Here is a 14,765-nt window from a genome sequence, read left to right on the forward strand (position 1 = left end):
GTGAAGAAAAGCAGGGGACCCGCTGCCTGCTCCCTGCCTGCCCGCTGCCTGCTCCCTGCCTGCCCGCTGCCTGCCCGCCGCCTCCCCGACGCGCCGGGGCTGGAAACTGGGAGTTGCCGCCCCCCCCGGGATCGCCCCGGCCTGGAAGGGGCCGCTTGGGCGCTGGGAGAGAAATGGGGGACGGGGAGTGCACAGACACCCCACAAAAGTGTCCCACCGGGGCCACGGCGAGTCCCCTCCCGGGCACCGTGGGGCCATTCGGGCCACAGGCTGCTGCCCTGCCCAAAGCGGGGTCACACCAGGGTGCTCAGGGCTTTACCCTGCAAAACTCCAAGGATGGCGCCGGCACAGCCTCTCCAGGCAGCCTGCTCGCTGCTCTGCGGGGCGAAAATGTTTCTCCTGATATCCACTCCAATCCTCTCCTGGCCCAGCTCTCACCCTCCCACCACGAGTGGTGGTTCATCTTCTCCGTGGCCACCTCGCAGGCTCTGGCTCCCTCTCCTTATCCCCAGCCAAAACTGGCTCCAGGGTCAGCACCTTTCTCCCCAAATTACCGAACCCCGTTTTCACCCCGTCCAGGAGCTGTGGTCGGGTTTGCCCCAAGCGATGGCCATACACTGTGGTGTGCCATGCCGGTGAGCACACGCCGGTGTACCCGGGGAGGGCAGGGAAGTTGACCATCTTACTGGGAGCAGAGCATAAGCTTTGGGGGACACCGGCTGTCACTGTCCCCGCAAGGCAGGCTTGGGGTCTGGAGCATTACATCGCATAGAAACAGCTATTCTGGCTTATGCACAGAAATTCATACAGCTCCCTCGGAGCTCTGTAATGTTAGACACCGAGGAGCTGAAAGACATCTGGCTTTGCAAGCAGACAGAGATCCGAAAAACTAGTCCTCATAAAAAGTTTCAGCCCTCTTTTGCATTCTTGGCATAGTTTTTCTGCTACGCATATGGCATAGGCAAAAAAAAAAAAAAAAAGCAGGTTTTCTTGGCATTTGTGTGTGCTGACCTCCATAGCTCGTTAGTGCTTCCCATTAGCAAAGGTAATGAGTACAGGTTTACACGCAGAGTGCCAGCACTGTGCTTGCAGCAGCAGTGGGTGTGTGCAGACGTATACACATGTGTATTTGTATCTATGTGGAGATGTATATTAACACCGGGGTGTTGTGGACCTGCCTGGTGCTGCCTGGAGACGCGTGGGGCTCATGGCACAGTTTGTATGCAAACATCAAGGCAGGAAAGCCTGAGTGTGATGTTTATGGCACAGCCTCCAGCTGTCCATACATCCTTCTGCTACTTTTTCTGGTTTTAGTGGGCATCCCACAGCCAGTACCCCTGCAATCTGGCTGAAGACAGGCACAGTAACTCCGGGACACCCCCACCGTGGCTGTGGCTCCCACGGCGTCACCAATGGAGCTGGGGTAAAGGGCAGCGTCTTGCAAACTCTGCCTGAATGAGGCAAAACCAGGGCTTGCAGGATCAGGCCTGTGTAGGCTGTCAGGTTAATCCGTCAAAAAGAGTGGGTAAGTCTGGCTGGACACACACCGCAGAAGTTTCGTGGGGTTTTGAAACCTGGCAAAGCATTTTGAAGCAACTTGTTTGTTATTTCAATTGAAACAGGGAATTCTGCCTCGGATTTTGTGAGTAGAAGAGATCCTGGTGAAAATACATCCCTAATATGTAAATAATTATGAGATGAGGGCAGAGCTGAGCCCCGAGGGGTACTCCCTGCCTGCTCTGCACACAGGCAGAGCTCCACATGGGCATCACCTTCCCGCTTCATCAATAAGTAAAGCTGTCACAGGGAGGAACAAAGTGCTTTCTCTTCCCTGCAAACTGTCGAGAGGGAGGCGAGGGGAGAGGCAGGGAGTTGTGTTTCCTCTGCCCTTTGCTAGCTGCGGGGTCACATTCCCTTCATCACCTACTCCTCTTCCCCCGGGGATAACAGAGACTGTTCTCCTTGCTCTCTGTGTTGCACACGCGTGTGTACACACGCACACACGCCTGCCAAGGCAGGGGAGTGGTCCCCAGAATGACATCAGGAGCAAGGAAAGGGGGACGTGTCGCTATAGCAACGAGGATGCTCTGGGGTTTCGGGGAATAAAGGCATCTGATGCTCATTTTCCACCCTCAGCCCAAGCTGATGATCTGGCAGCGACCAGGCTGGGCTGATTTAAAAAAGCCTCCACTGGTCTTTGCTTTGTTAAAGCCAGGGCAGCGTCTGCTGAGAAATCTGCCTGCAGCTTAGATGTCACTAAATTCTGTCTCCATGTCCCTTCAAGCACTGTCCAGTGGCATCTAGCAGCAGGACATGGTGGCAGTGTAGCAACACCCAGTTCTCCTCCGCTTTGCTGCTTCCCCCGGAGACACTTCAGGATTTTATTTCCCAGGAGGTCATGATGTAGCTTGGAAATGAGAGACAGCAGGCCGCCTGTTGTCCAAAGTTATGAGATGGAGAAGGTGCCGTGGCTTTCTTTCAAGGCTGAATCTGCAGGGACTCACTTCGGATTTATTTCTTGTGCCCCAGAAGGTTGGAAACCTGTTGGCGACCTTCTTGCTGCTTTTCGTGGCCAGGTGCCCATGCCATGGCAAGCTGCTTTTCAGCATGTTCCTTGGAGAGGTGGCAGTGTGCAGCTGGGGGACGACGTGCCAGGCACAAAATGAGATTCACAAACACCCCACTTGGCTTTTGTGCGAGGGCCTTTTGCAGACACGGCGTGAGATACGATATTCCCCAGCGGCTGAAGGGACTTGGGTGTGGTGGTTTCAGGGGACAAGGCTGTACAGGCACCTGCAAATGGCAGGATTTCCCCCCCGGGGCCAGAGGGGCAGCTGCTGATTAGACCTGCTCAGGGCTGGGGCTGGGCTGGGGACCTCCTACAGCTGCATGAGCTGGCCTGGGAAACCAGGACCTATGTCTGAAGAAGGTCTCTGCTTCCTCCAGCCTCGTGGTTCCTCTAGCGAAAGGGATGGGGAACCTAAAACCGCACGGATGCTCACACTGAACTGAAACGTGCAGGAGGGGTCCTAGAGCAGAGCCAAGCCAAGATCCGCCTCCAAAGAGGGATGAAGGTTCCCCTCAGTGCCAGGGTGTGGGTGTATCAGCAGAGCCAACCCAGAGCACTAAGGCTACCTGTGCCCCGAGGGAAAAGCAGGCAACACCCGGCTGGATCCGAGGAAAAAACATTTTTCCAGCTGAGTGCAGTGTGCCTACCCATAAACTACACCCATCCTCAAGAAAAGCACTCTCAGGTGCTTTAATGACAGCCCTAATGACTCTCCCACTGTGGGCTAATAAGAGGAAGGCATCAATGTGAAAATCCTTTTTTTCTTCCAAGGACCAGATGCTATTTTCAATCAGCTATCCAACAGTCCTTGGACTTTTCCTCTTGGATAAGCTTCCCACATAAACTTCCCAAGGGTGTTTCATTCCTCTTTGCCAAAGGTTACCAGAATGCAGACCTATTAGTTGAAACTTTTCCAGCATTTTTTTTCCCCATAAATTTTTTTATGATCTTTCAACAACGAACCAAAAACCCACTGGGGTGACTCACCTCTCTGTCGCTGACAGGTCCCAAGCCAAAGGCTGTTAAAAAAAAAAAAAGCCAAACTTTGAAACGAGGTGCTTTAAGAAGCGTCCCTCAGGCAGCTGGGATGCCATTAACGACTGCCCGCTGTCCCCTGCCAGCTGTCCTCTGTCCCCTGCCCGCTGCGGGCTCCTGGCGCCACCTGCCGGCCCCTCTCCTGCTCCTTTGCAAACTGGTTCCCAGTCTCCCGGCCGCAGCCCTTACTGGGAGCGGGTGCTGCCTCAGCGCCGGCTTTGGTTTGGGGACGGGGGAGGGTTTCCCCTCTTAGGGAGCCGACACCCGCCCCCCCCGGGAAGCCGAGGCGGGGGGAAGTGACCGTGGCCAAAGCCCGTACTATCTGTTTTTACAGTTTCTCCTTCCTCCTCTTTTTTTCTGATGAAACAAAAAGCCTCCAGCTCCTGCCTGCTCCCTGCCCAGCTCTTGCCTTCCTCTCTTGGCATCTCTGCTGCCACCAGGAGCATCTCTTAATTTTAATGCCTCTCCTTTCTGGCAGAACTCCACCTGGGGGGTGTTTCAGACCAGAGCGATGGACCCGACACCACGATGTACAGCCCAGGTACATCGGCTTTTGAGGGGAAATGGCCTGCTTTGCCATCGAACAAGAAAAAGCCAAGTGCCCACGAAGGACAGCAAGCCCAAACAGCAGTCCTGTTGGCAGGACCCAGGGGCTGGGGGAGATGATGGCCTCAAAGAGCGTGGAAAGGACAAGCCGTTAAGCAGAAGCTGGAGGCTAGGCCAGGCTCACTAACAACATCTGGGCCTGGGGCTGTTAAAGAAACAAATTCTTTGCTGCAGGGGCAGCAGGCCAAGTTCTCTGTAAGGAAAACGGCAGCACGGTGCTCGCCATCCGGCACAAGGGTGCTTTCCCACGGGCCATCCGGGCTATTCAGGCCATCCTCTGCTCAGCAAATGACCCGAGGAAGGAGTCGCTGCTGCCCGCAGCAAACTGATACTTGCCCAGTTTCTATCCCGTGTCTGTGGCAGTGGCTGCTTTCTCGTGTTTGCTTTCCTAAATGTCCTCTGGAGGCAAACTGGTTCGTGCAGCCCCAGAGGAATTTTCAGCTGATCTTTTTTTCTGCCCCCCTGCCAGCAGGTATGCTTAAAACAAGCAGACATAATTAGGGTGTGAGCTTGGTGGGAAACTCAGTGTGGAGAGCCCGTGTACTTTTGACTGACCTCTGCACATCCTTCCCTCGCTGCCTCCCGCAGCCCCACACACACAACGTATGCAAGATCTTCGAACAACCCCGCTCCGCATTTTCTGTTCCCTTTTCAGTTCTGCTTCTCTAAAACTGCTGAGAGCGAAATAAAGAAGTTAGCTTGTTTCTAATCAGCTCAAATACTTTCCAAACCTGCAACGCAAAGATTCAATTTGACATGATGAGAGCAGCCAAGCCAGGGGGACATCTGGCAAGAAAAGAGGCTGACAATAAATAGTGACACCGGTAGAAAATGCCTCTCATGTCTCCATCCCGGGGACAGCCAGCAAGGCCAGTCTGCTGCTCTCCCAGGTGAGCAGGAAGCCTTGCACTTTCCAGTTTGGCTTTTAAAGTCTCTGGCACAGAGAAAAAAGGCAAGTGAGAAGAAATCAGGGATCACATGCAGACTGCAAGTGTGTTTGTACCAGCGTCATTGGCTTTGGAGCTGCACTGTTGCAAAAAAAATGTCACCAGGTGCCTGTCAGCATCTTAGTAAGGTCAGCAGCTTCCTCAGCCGGGTAAAATCTGAGTCTTCCTCTCTCTACAAACACAGAAAACTCCCCATCTGAGCACCCCACTTTTCCAACACACTGTCAAGGCAGGGAGCTGTATTTAGGATCAACCAAATAAAGCTCCTTTTGCCTGATGTTCACATCTGGGGGACTGATCCAGACTCATAGCAGGCTTTCCTTTCTGACCAGCCTGTGTATGAAGAGAAACCCCCTGCGAAAAGGAGTTGATTGTGCTAAATGGCACCAGTTACCCACTCTGAGCCTTAGTGGAAGTCTGCAAAACCATGACTTGTTCTATTTTCTCCCCTCTGAAAGAAGGATGTGAGAATGTAAGAACCACCTTTTACCGAGTACTCAGCACCAAGAAAGCCCCAGGGGTGACTCAGGTTTTTGGGTGCTCATCACCCAGTGTGTGCTGAGCTATTCAGCCATGTTGCCTGTTGGGTTTTGCTTTGCTCTGTGGTGGGTAGGTTACACCAGCCATGGGTGGTGTAATATGGAGGCACAAGAACACACTTTGGTGTGTGCCAGGGATGCTCTCTGCTGCAGGGTGTGGTTTTATCAAACCGTTCCCAAATGTTAATGAAACCTTTAAGAAACCTTAGGCTGGAAGATGGTCCTCAAGCTGAGTGCTCTCATTAGTGAGGTTTATTGACGAAGCTTATTTCCTTACCCTAATGTGTTATTTGTATCTCATCTTTTCTATTGACCTGCAACTTCATGATGTGCTTAAATCCACTTAAGACAGGGAAGAGAAGAGACCATTCTGTGCTCTCTTTCTGTCCTTGGCACATGTTCCCTCTCCCTTCCTTTGTGTCACTTGCAGCAATGTGAGCCTGCAAACATCGCTTTTCCTTTGCAAGGTGAGTTTTTAGTTGAATGAGGAGCTGATCAGATCTACTCAGTGTCAGTCTGTTCCTGGACAGTGCAGTGACAGGGCTGCAAGAGCAACCAGGAGGGCAGCCCCTTCCAGCATCAGTTCAGGCACATGCTTTCACTGTGGGCCCACAGAAACCTGATTTAGCCCTGTCCAGACAGACACACATTCATCCTACTCTGAAACACCTTTCAGGTTTGAGATTCTCCAGCCACTGGCTGAAGGACTGGAGCTTACTCTTGCACATGATGGCTACTAGTTTGCTTGACTGCCAGATTTTTTGGAGGGGGATGTTTTAATTCTTCCCAGAGCTCAGCCACTATTTGCAGAAGGGCAGACGGTGGCTTCTGACAATCCCCTAGTAGTCACACTGTTGCCTTGTTGGTCTGCTTACAAAAGTAAGATAACACCTCTACCTGGAAACCTTGTCTGTCTCAGTGATAACCAAACTCTTGTTACTTAACACACAATAAGGGTACCAGGACCTTTGAAGCCTTGCTCAAAACAGGGAAGGGCCTTTCCAATGAAGAAGCTGAAAAAAAGCACCAAAGCAGATAATTAACAGAGAACTAGTATCTGCCCAGAAGCCAGGGGACCTCACTGGGGTGTCCATGGGGTCATCCAAGTCCCACAGCTGGACCTCTGGAAGATCCACCTCTAGGAAATGGCACTGTTGCATCCTGGCAGCCTGCAAGGGTGGGACATGCTTCTCTACCTTGGCAGCTCTGGATGCAGTGGGTCTCATCTGAAGCATGTGCTGTGGAACCAGAGATGGTGTGTGACACAGGGCAGCAGGCTCCTGGTGTAAAACCCGTAGGTCTCAGAGAGAAGGACCAGGTCCACCTTGGAGATCACCCGCTTTGTGTGGACGCCTGTAGGAAAAATCACCATTACATGATGGTCTTTGAGCACAGCAAGAGAACAATGCAACCTGTTGGCAGGGAGGCTGTCATCAGATGGGCTGTTCAAAGCAAGCTAGGAAATGATTATGGGGAAACCCAGATGCTTTTGCTAGAAATCACTATAAATTCCACATATCTTCTGATTGCCCCAGGCAGCATCAGGAAAACCAAATAAGAGCAAAATCTGTTTGCTTTCTAAGCTTTCCTGTGAAGTAGAAGCAGCTCAAACCTGATAATCCTCATTTTAATGGAAAAACAGTTTCCAAATCTCTCAGGGTTAATTAACTCTCATTTGCAGATCTGTTAGCAAGGACAGAACATGGCTCTGAACCTTGTCCAACTAAAGGAGCACAGAGAGAGATCAGTTGCAGCTGAACAAAAAAATTACAACCTGAGGGGAAGCAGCTGTTGGATAAGTTTTAAAGGGCAGCTGCAGGGTGGCCTAATGAAAGGAGTTGGAAGTGGGGAAGATTCTTTTTCATTAGGTTAGTGGCAGGCTCTGGAGAGGTCCTGGGTCAGCCTCTCTCTGTCCTTCCACAAGTGGTGGATTTGACCCTGTGTGCTAAGCCAGGAATGACATTCGCTGTTCTTTACAGAGTGGTTTCCTGCGTTTTTCTCTGGGCTCAGCCATGCTTTTGTTCTGCAGCTGGCTGGATCACAGTGCCCAGGGTTGAGAGCTAGCTCCTACGCCTCTGCCCTTCCCTGGGGAAGGATAAGGGGGGTTTTGTTTCTTCTCCGGTATTCACCATGGCAAACAAAGCTCAGCGGAATGGTGAGTTTTGATCTAGCTGTTTCCTGGCTGTAGCTGAGCTTGTGTGGGTAAGTGATGCTGGCTTTTCTCAGGTCTGTGATTGACAAGTTGAGGGTTAAAATAAGCCCTTATTGAATCAGCTCATTTTTGGGAAGAGGTGAAGAGCAAGTCTTGAAGACATACAGTAGGTGATAATCATGGAAATTGTGATCACTGTGGAAAATCAGGCTGCATGCTGGCAATACTTCATTAGTCACAGCACTGCCCATGGAATCCATAAAACATCTCTATCACCCTTTGTTTGCTGTTTTGAAGAGATGCTCACATGCTTCCCCAGCTGCTGTTGGGCAAGTGGTGGGAGGGATATGAAAGGGGAGGTTGCTAGCAGGGAAAGGTGCTGCTAAATTCTCTTCTGAACTCCAAAGGAGTTGCATTGTATCTGTCTGCCCTACTTGTGCGGCAATCTGGTTGGGTTTTTTTCCCTGACGTGGAACATGCTTTTGCTTTATGAAACTGCAAGGTGAAGAAACAGTAAAAGAAGCTTGGGCAGTTTGATATGGGATCTCTCTGTCAGGCTTGGAGCATGCAAGGGATGAACACTGAAGTGGGCAACTTGCTCCCAACAACTTAAACCTCAGACTTAGCTGGGACAATGGAAGAGGGAGATTGAGTCTCTGACTGTATTTTTAGCTTTTTGTACAAGAGGGCAGAGGGCAACTATTTAGATGCCCAAGGCTCTGGGTGTGGGCTGTGTGCTGCTGGTGACCCTAAAACAATGAAAGACCTTACAGTGGAAGCCACAGTAGCTGGATTTGCCACTTCCCCCACTGTGTCCTTGTGACTTTGATTAATCCAAACTCATGCCAGTTTTGGCCAGTGGTTAGCTGCTGTTGCAAACTTCATTGAAAGCCACTGCCTGGCTTAAATGTCCTCGACCACGAGCAAGCAGCTGAGGCAAGATCACATGTGAAGAGGTGCTGCCTGATGCCTCTCGAGTCTGTGATCTAGAAAAGGGATTGCAGACTTTACAACAGTATAGCAACTGGTGAGCAGGCAAGTAGCAGCCCCTATGTGATCCCTGCCTGCCTTTTGGGGCTGCTTATTAAGATCTTGGACTATACAATCTTCCCAATCTATTCCCACACTTTTCCCTACATAGCAGCTAACACCCTATTTGCTCATCCAAATTTTTGAGAACAGCTTACTTGGACTTTTACTTCCAGTCCAAACTCTTCTGTTTTGTACCTTCTACCCCAAATAATATGTTCCCTTCAGTGCCTTCCCTTTTGCTTTGGATAATGAGGGAAAAGAAAGCAAGTATTTCAACAGTGGAGGAAATTGTATGAAGAAAGTCAGGGGGACGGGTGCTTTCTCGGTCTGGTTCCTTACAGGAGCCCTCGTAGCTTTTTGTTCCCTGCCAACTCCTGTTTTCTTCTGCAAAGCCTATAATACTTTGTGCTTTTTCTTAAAGCCATGGCTCCCAGAGTCCCATGATTATCTAATCACTTCCGAGTGAGCTGAAACGAGTCAAAGCAGATTTTCCGTCTGCTGTGAAAGGGCTGGACTGAAATAGTCTGCACTGCTGAAAAAGCCTTTGGATCTTCCAAATGTAATCCTTGAAAACCTGCAAAGCAGAAAGCAGAGGAACTCAGCCCTGTATTTTGTAAAAGCTTTTTGGTTTTGGCAGGCAAGTTTTGCCCATTTCTGGCTGACAGTGCTAAAAGCAAGGGGGTGGCATTTGGAGCGGCTGGTGCTGTGTTGAGAGCTGAGATGAGCCTAAAGACAGTGGACAGGTAGAGGAGGAGGAGGAGGTGGTGGTGGAAGACGAGGATGGGGAATGTGTTTCCTTTTACCTTGGAGTGAATGCATGAAAAAGAGGAATATCGTTGCTTTGTGACACCTGAACAATGCTCAGTTTTGTTCCATGAAGACATAAATATGTGGTAGTAACACTTGCTCTGCCCAAGGGCTCTGTGACAGGAAGAGATTCTCCTCTCCACACCAAAAATGACAAGTGAAAGAGAGACCTCATCGTACTCCCTGGGGTGCATGCAAACTCTCTGCAAGTCCTTCCTGTGGGAAGCTGACAGAGCTGTGGTCTTCAGTTGCATGCCCCAATGCCACCCTGCTTGATGCCCCAGCAGCCTGCCAGGGGATGCATGGCAGGTGTCAGCCAGGGCTGGGTGTGCTGATTTCTTCCTTTAGGCTTTGAAACTCCAAACTGAAAACTTGCTTACTTTTGCAATGCCATCCTTTGAGAGGGCCCAGCTCTTAGAAATGGGCTGAAATGGTTTCTAAAAGGTTGGGATCTTTTTTTTTTTTATAGAGGTGATGCACTAAAAAGCACCTTCTGGAAAGTGGCTCTTCTGTGGGATAGATGAGCCTGTGAAGAGCTGGCTGCTCTACAAAATGGTGGTGAGCTTCCATGCAACAGCACAGTGTGACTAAGGGAGGGGGAGCAGCGCTAGGCAGGAAGAGGTAAGGGCACTCCTCTGTTACCCCTATCTTATACTGCAGAAATCCTAAAGACCATCAAGCCTGCTCCTCATATCGGAGAGGACTGTAGCTCCCAGTAAGCAGCCTGAGTCACCTGATTTGAATCTTTATAGACAAGCTAGGAAAGCAAAGGGGTAGTACTTCCTGGGGGCTGCTGGGGAGCTTTTTCTCTGTTGTAGGGAACCAAAGGTGTCTTAAAATCATCCTCCTCTTTTGCTTATCAGACTTTTATTTTCTTGGTATTTCTGTTATGTGTTTTTAAATCCATTATTTGTTTTCCTTTATTTTCTTCCTGGGTAAACTAGATATGTATTTCTAATGTGCTGGGTTTTTTTTGAGGGGGGGAAGTAGGATTTACAGAAAATCATATGACTTTCTTTTCATAACTAGAAAGGATAATTAAGCTGTTTCTCCTTCACAGGTTGTTGCAGAGATTTGTCTGGCTGCTTTCTTACTGCTTACAACCCTGAAAAGATGACACAATGAGAGCAGGAACAGGATTCTGCATCTTTGTGCATGGGCTCTATGAGGTGATATTGCACTGTTGATTCCCCTGTTGATTTAGGAGGAATCACCTGCTTTTCTGGCGACTCTGTTGTTGTTCCAGGTCTTGTTAGTGCTGGTCAGATATCCTGGTTCATAAGGGCAAAGCATTTATGGCTGCTGACTCTTTGTGTTCATCTACTTGGTTTGAAGTAACAGTTGCCCTGGGATATGGTCTGCCTTGGAATAGGGGTCTAATCCCCAGTAAGTAGTACCTAAAATTCTGAGGAAACATTAAAACCAAAATGCAGCTTGTAACTAAAATGTAGTATTTGTGACAGCTGACAAAGGAAACACTGAAATGAGAATTAGCTGCAGTGATTGGAGGCTTTATGTTATGCTTTGCTTGGAAAATCCAGTGCACTCGATGTGACCCCTTTTGATAATTAAGTTGTGGCTGAGCTGAACGTGGGAAGGAGCGTGGCCAGTGATCATGCCAGTGTTAATTGAGAGCTCTGCTGTGGCATAGCTGCCAAAAGGGGATGGTCCTCAACTGCTTTCACCCCATGCTGCCGCAAGCGTTCAGCCACTGAACTGAATCCAGGTGAAAAACTGCCCTCAGAGGAATGGATCACTCCTGAAGCTGGATGGGTTGCCGGGCTGGGCAGAGTGCGTGGTTGTTAGTGATGATGTGAGGGGCTGAGAGGCTGGAGAAGTGTTGGGTTGCTGCTGTCTTGCTCCCGTGGCCCAGCTGGCTCATCTCATGGTGTTCTCTGGGCTGATTCAGGCCACTGATGCAGTAAAGAACCATCTGCTTCTGTGGATCGGGGGTTTTTGTTGTGCTAGCAAGCCTGGCACAGATGCTGATGAGCAACAGTGCCAGGAGAAGCGGGACGCACTGCTATCCCACCTGCCCTGTCCACTCCTGGTGTCATGGAACTGCAACTTTGCCCTCGGATGCAGTCTCTGCAGCATCACCTTCCCGTTTGGAAAAATGCTCCGATGCTTCCTGCTCCGAGAAGTACCTCAGAGTGGGAGCAGCCTGTTAGTGGTGAGAGAGGGGGTGTGTGGTGGGGAGACTGTCTCTAGTCCAGCCAAGACTCACAAGCCAAACCATTTGGTGAGTCATGGGGAGGCTGCTCTTGCTTGGGCTGGAACAAACTTCAGATGTGTCCAAGGCTCTTCCTGAGGCTGCCAAGCTGTAATTTGTGGCTGTCTTTGCTTCCTCTCTGAAAGCTTGCTGCAGTCTGAGTGGAAATGTAAAACGGTCCAAAAGCTAGGCTGCTGCAGAGAACACTTCTATTTGTTTATTTAAATTTTTTTCCTTTTTTTTTTTTTTTTAATAAAAGCACTTCTGCAGGGCTGGCTGCGGCAGGCTGCAAAACCAGAGCCTGCAGGGGCCTCTGGCTGGCCTCCTGAGATTGCCAAACAGAAATGCCTCACGTGCACCGTTTATGCAAAGCAGGGAGTTGGGCGTGAGGAGGGCGAGGCAATCGTGGAAGGAATTTATGTGCCGTAGGCACAACAAAACCAAGCATCAGTCTTTCTGGAGCCAGTCAGGCTCTGGTGCCAGCCCAGTCCAACTGGTTGACAGGGGAGGCAGCGCTCATGGACGCCAGCTCCTGCAAAGTGAGTCATGTGTTTTGCTGCAAGAGAGTCCTTGGCTGCAGCTTTCCAGCCTGAGGGAGGAGAGAATCTTCCTACTCACCTTCTCAATGCAGAGCATGTGCCTCCCAGAAAATGGGGCTAAAAATCAAATTTAGGCCGGGAAGGCCCCCTTCTCTCCCAGCCACATCGCAGTGACTCAGCTGTATGTGACTACTGACAAGTCCTTCCTGGGAAGCCTCATCTGACACCTTATCTGAGAGATTTATCTTCAGGAGAAACCCCAAATCTGAGCAGAATCTCAGCAAAAGAGGAAGGTGGTAGGCAGACAGAAGTCTACTGCAGTTCGCACCCTCAGTGTGTGGTCTCTCTTGATGCAGTTGGTCCTTACATCTCTGAGCTGGACCTGGTCTCAACAGGCTGAGCTGCCCTCAGGTTTCCCACTCTTGCAAACAATCCTGCTGTCAATAGCAGACGGTTAGTGCTTGAACTCTTGATGCGAGTTTATTTTTTTCTAATCCCCTTTTTAAGTGAGAAAACTAGCAGGCAGGATGGCTAAACCAGGAAAGAGATGTCATGGTGAAAATTTGTCAGGAAGCTGCTGGCTAGATATTATATGCTCTGTACTTGGGAGGAAAAAAAATGTTCCCAAATCAACTGGAATTGGAGAAGCTCTGAGGAAACCTGGGCCATCACAGGCAGTCTTGTTGCCCAAAATGAGAAAAGACTGGGGGTGGCATTTGCTATCTTGATGCTAGTCCCTCCTTACCCCTCTCCTTCAGTTCCCAGAAGAAAACAACATATCCTGCCTGCTGAAATAGCTCTCCTGTTCCAGACAGTCTTATTTAATCCCCCTTTTAAATATTCTTCACAAAGCTGGGATTTTTTTTTGTGTTCCTAAGCTAGTAGCTGGCTGCTGGTTAGAAAGTCAAGATGCCTTGTCAACACTTTGTCTGCACTCCTGAGATAAGAGAGGCATGCTGAGCCCTGCCTAGGCAAGGTGGCTTTAGCACCAGAGTAAAGGTTGCTTGTTTAGTCTGGCCAAAATTGCTGTTGGGGGTGGCTTTCTGCCTGGCTGATTCGGTCTGAGTGCTTGTGGCTCCAGTTTGGGAGTTACCCAAGAGCCCTGGCCCTTGATGGGAGGGGGATAGCAGGGGCTCGGGAGGCTCCAAATGAAGCTGTGCTGACTGGCAGGGGGCAAAGGCCCTGACTGAGCGGTCCTGCTATGTCTCGCAAAGAAGAGTGAGATAACAAGCCTCCTACGGTGGTGTGACTTTTAATTTTAAGATGATCTTCATAAGAAGAGGAGGAATGTGCATTACCCTGTTTGGTATAGACTAAGTGAAACAGAACAGATCCACTTCCTCTTAACCTTTATACTGAAAGTAAACCTTAAATGTTATCAAGTCTGGTCCTTGAAAAATGAACACGTAGGTAGGGATTGAACATGGTAACACCACATATGCCCTTAAATGAAGGGCAATACCTTGAAGATCCTCACGAACTGGACAGGATAAGCCTCACAGATTGTGAGCAGTTCAGATGTGATGAGTCTTCCAGTTACAGTGAGGCTGCAGGGGATGTCCAAGCAAGGCTGAAAGAAGCACCTAGCTTCTTGGGACCCTTCCTCCAGCAAAAGAAAGCCCCGAGTATGGGTTTAAAGGAAGAGGGAAGCTGGTCTAGCAGCTCTGTGCTGTCCTGGTGAGCCTGGCTTCTGCCTGTGAGGGACTAGCTCTGGCCCTCAGCTGAGCTGGTTTGGTTTGTTGATCCAGTAGGAAAACTGCATTATTTTTTTTTCCTCGGTTGGTTTGTTGTTCCAGTTGGCTGAATCAGTGCGAGGCATGTGGCAGGAGTAAGAGGCTGGGAGATATCAAGTCAATTCAGGCTTTCTTAATCGTACTTTTAATTACTGTTCCTTTGGACCACAGATATCCAGCTGCTCAGTGACAAGGAGCAGGAGTCTGACAGGCACACCAAGGCAAAACAAGCACTAACCCACCTCCTAACCTTAGGCAGCCCGTGAGTGGGAAGCTCAGCTGTGGCATATCTTGCTGCTGTGCACCTCCATGAGATGCCACCCGTCGAAAGCAACTGGGGGGGGTGTGTGTGTCTATGGGGGCCCTCCGGCGCGGGGCTCTCCCACCGCCCCCGGGGCACCGCCTGTGGAGGGCCCCAGGCCGGCGCTGCGCAAACCGCCTTTTGCCGCTTGTAGGGTCTTTACTCCGGCCAGGCAGCGCCGTTTCAAGCGGCGGGGGCTCCCACCCCCTACCCAGTGGACCCCGGGGAACTACGACCCCAGCAACACCCCGCGGCCGCCGCCATTTCGAGCGGCCTGAGGCGGCGGCGCATGC

The sequence above is a fragment of the Athene cunicularia genome (genome assembly GCF_003259725.1).
Source record: "Athene cunicularia isolate RWA chromosome 6 unlocalized genomic scaffold, athCun1 chr6_part2, whole genome shotgun sequence".
Lineage (NCBI taxonomy): Eukaryota > Metazoa > Chordata > Aves > Strigiformes > Strigidae > Athene > Athene cunicularia.